Source organism: Dendropsophus ebraccatus, chromosome 5 (genome assembly GCF_027789765.1).
Source record: "Dendropsophus ebraccatus isolate aDenEbr1 chromosome 5, aDenEbr1.pat, whole genome shotgun sequence".
NCBI lineage: Eukaryota > Metazoa > Chordata > Amphibia > Anura > Hylidae > Dendropsophus > Dendropsophus ebraccatus.
The window spans coordinates 41501436-41510091 of record NC_091458.1 but is presented as its reverse complement, the minus strand read 5'-3'; the positions used below and the strand labels follow the sequence as shown (position 1 = coordinate 41510091).

The 8656-nt window shown below is 41.1% G+C and overlaps 1 long non-coding RNA gene and 1 other non-coding gene across 2 annotated transcripts; both read right to left on the bottom strand.

Annotated features, from left to right (window-relative positions):
• Positions 1-4434: 4434 nt before the first annotated feature.
• Positions 4435-4621, bottom strand: LOC138794283 (U2 spliceosomal RNA). The gene has a single exon (XR_011363435.1). It is a non-coding gene; the product is annotated as a U2 spliceosomal RNA (small nuclear RNA).
• A 492-nt stretch (positions 4622-5113) lies between these two features.
• LOC138793497 (uncharacterized) lies at positions 5114-7244 on the bottom strand. The gene is made up of 2 exons (XR_011363280.1): positions 7054-7244; positions 5114-5374 (listed from the first exon to the last, which is right to left on the bottom strand). It is a non-coding gene; the product is annotated as an uncharacterized lncRNA (long non-coding RNA).
• Between the last annotated feature and the right edge of the window lie 1412 nt (positions 7245-8656).

The window sequence follows — 8656 nt, the reverse complement described above, 5'->3', positions numbered from 1 at the left end:
ATCAAAATGAGCGATTTCTCGATCGTCGTTTGATCGTTCGCTGCGTTTACACGTACGATTATCGTTCAAATTCGTACGATAATCGTTCCGTGTAAACGCAGCATAACACGACGCAATTCAGACACTTGTGTTTGCATAGAGGACTATTATAGATGGCAGACTAAAACTTTAGGCACTAAGTGCAGCCACCATGTACTGTATCCTGGAGCTTTGTGGTACAAATGTTGTTTACTTTGCAAAAAATCCTTAATTGAAATCATATGCGCTAAATATGTTCATTGGAATACAACGTGCGAAAAATAAAAATAAATCGCCGCTAAAAAATTTTTAAAAATTAGGTGGCAAATAATGGCGAGTGGCAAATCTAGAGCACACAAACACCATAAACAGTCTACAATTATTGTCAGGCCCAACGATCACATCTGTGGGTACAATTTTCCAGGGGAGAAGAATAAGCCATTAGGTGTTTCTTCAGGCCGCAAGTGTAGGGAACAATGTTGATGATACATTTTGAGGCCATGTTCACACAGTGTATTTTTATGACAAGAACGGCCTGTTGTTGATGATTAAAACAACAGTCGTTCTTGCCTTAAAATAATACACTGCATTGAACTCTATGGGAGAAACAGCTGCTGTTCACAAGCTGTGTTGAACAACGGCCGTTGTTCAATACGGCCGCATAAATAATCAACTTGTCAATAATTTGCGGACGCTAATGCAGGAACAACAGCCATTGTTCCAGCTCTGTTCACACAATGTATGGCCGCCCTGACAGCCGCCCATTGCATAGAGCTCAACGGTGATTTGGATTGCAATCACACCCAAATGTGCCCACATTCCAAATAAAATAAAAATGTTCCTCCGGCCGATATGGCAGTATTAGCCGTAGGATCATGTCAAACAGCAGCCATTATTTGACACTGCAAACTATGGCCGTTGTTTATACATAGTTTTAACATAGCCTAAAAGGGTAATCCCATCCCAGCTACATACAGTTATACTTGTTAAATATTTTTGCAAATACTTTCAATTAACAACCTTGCCTCCTCACAATACAACCAACAGATTTATTGAAGGACAACTCCGGCACTGATAAAAACAAAAAACTGAACTGAAGCTCCAGTTGGTGTCTTCATTTTTTCTTCACTTCCTGTTTTGGGCTTTACCATGATGCCTTTGTCTCCTGTCATGTCTAACTGACTCTGCAAAACTGTTAGTTGGCTTACATCTTGTTCAGCCAATCAGAGCTAAGCAGCCTGTGTCATCTGACAAACGGAGGCTGGCCTAACAGGGCTTAGACCCTCCTCCCTCTTGATGATGTCAGTCTCAAAATGGCTGCCGCAGAGCAGCCTGGGGTCAACAGTCATTAGGTAAGAATAAGTTTACTTTACTTCCTGGTGGGGGGTGGAGGGGGGAAAGATAGGGAAGGGGGGCAGATAGGTGATTGAAGCATATTACACAGTTATATAACTTTGTGATGTGTTTCAATTACTGAGAAAAAGCTTTTCACTGGAGTTGTCCTTTAAGCAAACCGTCATTTTTTTACGGATTTCTATTCTAAATATCAGCCACTTCTAGTGTAACAGAATGGTCAGGTTTAAGTTTTGTCATGTGAAAAACCTTCCAGATTTACTAAGGAAAATTGGACATGAAAAAAGAAACAGACACAAGCGGCAACATAACAGCCTAAAATTTACAGACTGTTAGTAAATGAGGCACTATATCTATATATATATATCAGTTCAACCACTGCTGTTAGAGCAGAGTGGTGGTCAGTAGCTTAGACAATGAGCTGTCAACAATTTCTTCTCCTGTTTGGAGATCATTGCTGCTCATATCTGACTTGGTATTTTGTACCACTGTGACCTGTACCCTGATATCGTACACTGTGACATCCACGATTACGCACTGCAATAATGATATGCAATGGTTTACGTATGGCCTACAGGGTGTTCTCTTTTGTGGTTACATTTTTGTCTGTAATTTAAACGTATTCTGTGCTTTTGGTTAATTATGAGTTTTTAGAAGGGGGAATCATGTGTGTCATATGTGTACACTGTAACAATTAGACAAACTTTTATTATTTTTCCCAGTATTCTTTATTCATAGAAGAGCTGTAGACACAAAAACAACAGGAACATTTAAAATCACTTGCCAAGTTGCTTCATTTTTCATTTTAGATACATAAAAAAAATGTTTTTCAAATTGGACAAAGCCTTTAAGGGGGTTATCTGGCATGGGGAAAAAATTACAAATTGTTGCAAGTATATAGAGAATAATAAAGAGTCTATGTTTACCTCTCTTCTTTCCCCTGGTGTCCTCCTGCAGTGTCTCCAGGTCTCCTGCTGAACGATCCCAACACCACTTCCAAAATATACTTGTCTCCTCAAGGATAGCCTGCTCAGCCAATCACTGGCCAGGGTGCTGTCCCGTATCAGAAGAGGCAGCAGGATCATTCAGCGGGGAACCCGGAGACACCACAGGAGGCCACTGGCAGGAGCACAGAAGGGTAAGGGATCTGGGGGATTTGCCACAAAAATTACATCCAGTGTGTAATGTTGCTACAGCCAAACAATATTTATTCTTTTTTACTTGCAAAAAAATAAACTGATAGATATAATCTATTTAAAGGTGAAGTCTGGCGACTTATAAAAACAGGAAGCCAGTAGGGGTAGGGGAAAAAGTGATTAAAAGTACGTACTTACCTTTCCCCATGCCTGCTGTGAGCGGTGGGACCGGTCTCGGGACCCTCACTAGGCTACGGGATCTCCATCGCTGACACGTCACAGCACGGCTGATGGACTAGTCGCTTAGCCAGTCGGTGATGGGCCCGGACACGGGACCCTCACTAGGCTACGGGATCTCCATCGCTGACACGTCACAGCACGGCTGATGGACTAGTCGCTTAGCCAGTCGGTGATGGGCCCGGACACCTTTTCCTTTAGCCAGTCCTTCCACTCACTGCTGGCAACTCACATTCAGGATAGTCACCATTCTGCAATTAGACATGGTTAAAATAGAAATGGGAATTAAAAAAAAACAAAAACAAGGCTATATTTGCAACAGACATCATGGCGCACAATTTTACTGTAACTTCAGGCTTTCTCATTCCTGCAATGGCATTATTGTATATGTAACCCAATCCCATACTGTACGCACGCCTGTACTTAGCCACCAGGGTGAGTGAACAGAATAACTAGTGATGTTTAAAAGCCGAGAGCGACTGAATTGTGAAGTGTATTCCTTCCATAGAAACAAAACAAGTGAATAGTTCATTCACACACTGGCCTCTGGGGAAACTTGACAAAACCTTTATGTTATTTTACCAAGTATGTTTTTATTGTAAGATTAACTCTGCCACACGTTAATATTGTTTTTACTAGTAGGAATTACACATAGAGATTACTTGTATGCTGTATGAAGTCACGGAGAAGAATGAATGCTTTTTTCTGTAAAGTAAGTGGTTCTGTACGCCACATTACTGTACGCCACATATTTCTAATGGAATACAAAGTAATATACATAGAGAATAAGCTTCCAATGATGCGGTACCTACAGTACCACCGTATGGGGCGACCACTTTAAAAAACAGTTAACTAATTTGTGACCCATTCCCGGCAGCCGTGTGTCTCCTGTCCCGTTCCCGGCTCAGGTAGTGTGATGTTCCCATTGGAGAAGCTCGGAGACGCTCGGCTGCAGGGAGAGCTTCGGGAGAATGACAGAGGTGTCTGAAGTTCCCAAAGCCTCTGTCATTCTCCCTTAGCTCTGCCGACAGCCAAGCGTCTCCAAGCGCCAGCAGACAGCACATCTAACTTAAAATTTCTGTGTGCTGTCTGTCTCTCTCCCCCCCCCCCCCCCCCCAAATATGTCCGGGAGTGCTCTGCCTACACAGGTTGCACGCCCCAAAGGCTGGCCCTGGGTATTACTCTTTATCCTCAGAAGTGTTTTCCTCTGATTCACATTGATGGGTTTTTTTTTGGTTTTTGTTTTTTTTTACTGATCAGAGCCAGGTACTAAAACATTATTTTATTGAAATATTTTTATGCATATTGTTATAGGCTATCTTACCTGAGTTGTTTTAACACAATTTAGCGATATGCTTTACAGTAAGCCCCGTGGACCATAGAACAAAATAGACAGGACCTGTCCCATTCAGAGGAATAAGAAATAGATAAAATACATAGTAAAATGGAAAATTTACTGATCATAAAAGCTTGCTCTAAACTAGGGATGAGCGCAACTGAAGCATGCTCAAGTCCAACCGCATGGCATTTAAATACTGGTGGCTGAAGGAGTTGGATGCAGCCCTAGGGAGTCCAGGAAAACATGGATACAGCCATAGGTTGTAAACAATATGTCATTTTCCTTTTAATAATAATTTCCAGTTGACAAGTTCACGTTAAACAAATTTTGCCTAGCAGACAGACTTTGAGAGGGGATGCAGAAATGGACAAAGAAATAAGATTTTTTTTTTTTTTTTTTTTGTGCAGCAAGCTCTTTTTCCATCTCCCTGTTCTAAAAATCCATTTAATATATGGTCCCCAGATAGGGGACGTATCAGATATTAAACTAATAAGAACAGATACTACACTTGATCTTAGCAAAAAGGCCGAGAAGCGATATAAGATGTTCTTCTGATAAACTGCCTCCCATCTAGACCGTTCTGACCAAGCTGTTGGAGGTGCTGGTAGCAGCTGTTACTTGAGGACACACACACACACACACATGGCAAAGAGGCTCTGGACAGCCCAGACAGACAACCAGTCAAGAGGATTGACTAGTGGAAATGTGCCACGGGATGCCATATGGAACCTATATGTCTCCATATCCAACCATACCACATCTTGTATCTAAGGTAAAAGTGATTAAACAAAGTACTAGAGCCATACGTTAGTTGTACAGTTTGCCACAATAAACTTTTCCTTTCGCTCTAATATTGTAATCCCTGGCATAAAACAGCGGGAAGGGGGCCGCTGTTCAAAAAAAGGACCAAGGCCCCTGCTTCCCCGTGCCGACACTGTTCGATTCATGTGTGCTTTTAAAGAGAGTGTACCTGATGGTACATTCTCTTTAAAGACATCGATAGAATGATAGAAGCTAAGCAGCTCTGACATTGTGTCATACCCATCAACGATGTGCATTTTTATTAAGAGACAGTGAGGATAATACTATTCTTCTTCTAAAGGGTTATGGTCATTCTTTTCATTTGACCTGATTTTTAATAAACAGAATCCTTATAGTCCTATTCTGCATTTTCCTTTTCATCCTCCTCTACGATTACTTGCAGGAGATTTGCCTTTATCCTTGACATGAAGTCTTCCTACTTACTGGCTTCAATGGATAATGTAATTGGCCAAATTGGATTTATTGGATCCTATGAAAAAATAATTGGTCAAACTTAGAAAGATTAAGGAGTTACTGTACCTGCCCATGCCATCCCCTTCATTATTATATGGGAAGGATACCTGGCCGTCACAAGCATTTTTCGCCAGATTTCCCCTTTAACCGTTTAACATCTTAAAGAAATTACAGAGGGAATATTAATATATTCTTTATTTTAAAGGTACAATCCTTGGTATATTTGAGAAATTACACCACCTTCCTTTGCTAGCCTTCTCTTCTAAATATTGTCCAGCCCCCACCCCCCCCCCCACGCACTTATCCGCCCGCTGTTAGTGTGTTTTAGCGCCAACAGTGAGTGGGGAACGAGGAGCAAGTGAGCGCTGACCTGGCAGGCCGGCACTCATTTGCTCCCTGTGTATTAGGGGCTTAAAGGGGTTATCCAGCGCTACAAAAACATGGCCACTTTTCCCCCTACTGTTGTCTCCAGTTCAGGTGTGGTTTGCAATTAAGCTCCATTTACTTCAATGGAACTGAGTTTCAAAACCCCACCCAATCTGGAGACAACAGTAGGGGGAAAGTGGCCATGTTTTTGTAGCGCTGGATAACCCCTTTAAGATTTGTTGGTCTTTTCATAGAATATTTTAATGCAGAAAACGAAATCAGATCGCCCTTCATCCTCACATCTAAACATATTTATTCAAGTCCTGCCACAATGACAACTTCCATACTTACATAACTAACCCCGTCACATGAGCCAAAAAAAATCAATATTCCAAAGACATTCTTTTCTTTTAGAATACAGATGTATGGACAGTTTTCACAAGTTTTGTGTAAAAAATAATAATATATCTGTCAAATATTTTGAAGAATCAACACCCAAAGTTTAGTCTGTTCTTTCCAAAACGGAAATACAACTTTGTTTAACTCACAGCAGAAGCACAATGGGTGTTAATAATCAACAGATGCTCCCATAGGACTGGAAGCCATATGGGACAAACTGGAGTAACTGGAAGGTCAGCCATTGTCTGAATACTCAAGACACTGTATGATTTACCAATGCCAAGGTCGAGTAGGGCAAAGATATGCAAAAGTAAGGCAGCTAAAATTGATGAAATATTATTCAGGTCCAAAACACAAGCTGGTTTATGTTAGAAGTCACGTTTTCCTTGATAAACATGTCAAAAGAGAGCAGCACTTTGAGTGTTAGTTTGTGACCTTTTGCTGTCAGTGATAGAGCTATTACTTTCAGGATGTTGTCCAATGAGAACATATGGAAGTCATAGAGGGGGATTCCTCTTTGGGGTCACTGCAAAGCGCAGCGCTCTGAAGGATTCCACAAGGTGTTTACATCGTCTTTTAAGAAGTTAAAACAATTGATAGCCTATCTATAGGATAGGTTATCAATAGTTGATTGGTGGTGTGTTGGCACCCTAGACGCCCACAGATCAACTGTTCTTCAGCACTAACACTACACTGCGAGCGGAATCATAGGCAGTTAGTGCCTTTCTCTCTGTAGTGGTGATGCTAATGTTCTGCATGCCAAGTTCCTGTTGATAGGCTATCAATAGTCTTCTTGGAAGAAACTGTAAGAAACATTTACTTTGTTTAAAAAAAAAATAAAAAAAAATATATATATATATATTTATTTATTTTTTTACTGAAGAAAGAGTAAAAGTAAAAAAACAAGTCATACTCACTCATGTCACTTACCACCAGTTCCCATTACAGGGCCTTCCGATCCCCTGCTGGTCACTGCATGTTGCTTCCAAGGGCACGTCATCAGAGCAGGACCTGTCTTCTCAGTCAATCACTGAAACCGATCACCACTGTTGGTAGGCATTGGCCGAGAAGGAAGGATTTGTCTCAGAAGAAGCAACAAGCCGTTACTAAGGAGGGACCAGAAGTTGCTGGAATTAGAACAAAGGGGAATAATGGTAGGTGAGTATAACTTGCTTTTTTAACTTTTACTGTTCCCAACAGCAACATAACAACATAAAAACAAAACAAAAAAAACAACTGAATACCCCCTTTTAGCAAAGCTGACCAATTCTATTTCTACAAACTCAAATACAGTAGGTGTTCAAGTACCTGCAACACAGATGAAGTGTAGACTCCTCCTTATAGGATTGTATCTTGGTACATAGTAGCCAGTCACTTTATGTGTATGTGAACGACAACTCCCATTTTTTTTAGCCCAGAGTTTACAGGGCAGGGATCCGCACCGGATGTTACGTGTGAAAGCACCTTAAGAACTATTATCTAAACCAGGGATGTCAAACTCAGGCCCTTCAGCTGTTGTAAAACTACAATTCCCATCATGCCTGGACAGCCAAAGCTTTAGCTTTGGCTGTCTATGCATGATGGGAATTGTAATTTTGTAACGGCTGGAGAGCCTGCGTTTGACAGTGATCTAAACACTGAAACAGTAATAAACACGGCAACTTTTTCCACTCCAAAACCAAAGTTCTAAAAGAAAATCTAATCTGCTTCCACATAACATTTATTCCAGTAGTGCAAGGGACCATAAACCTTATCCAGATGCAGCAGATAGATTCCTGTTCCCAAAAACGATTGTGTTTTGGAAACATCATAAGAGATTCATCCCAGGCTATGAGTAAAGAACCTCTCGGAAACCATTAATCCATTTCTTCTATCTTGCCGACTTATGGAATGTGCCCTCATGTTGGAACTTTATCGAATAAAGGTCGTGATTTTATCAGTGTAGGTGTCAGGGTAGCAAATGTAACCTATGGGGGAGATTTATCAAACATGGTGTACAGTGAAACTGGCTCAGTTGCCCCTAGCAACCAATCAGATTCCACCTTTCATTCCTCACAGACTCTTTGGAAAATGAAAGGTGGAATCTGATTGGTTGCTAGGGGCTACTGAGCCAGTTTCATGTTTGATAAATCTCCCCCCCCCCTTTATCTATATAATATGATAACTCCAGTGAGCTCTACTTTTAACCCCATAACAACCCATGCAGTAAACATGTACACATAATTTTGCTGAGGAGGAGCCGAGCTTGTTTCAAAGACAAAATGTACCAAAGCAGGAGAGGTTTTTATATGGGGATTTTCTACTACTACTCTGGACAGTTCCTGTCACAGACAGAGGTGGCAGCAGAGAGCACCATGTCAGACTGAAAAAAATACACCACTTCCTGCAGGGCATACAGCAGCTGATAATTACTGGACGACTTAAGATTTTTTAGAAGTCATTTACAAGTTGATTTGAAAGCTATTTTGTTTCGCCTGAGTACCCCTTTAAAATTAGGCTGGTCAAGAGCTAGTGAGAAGTGGAGGAGTGGTTC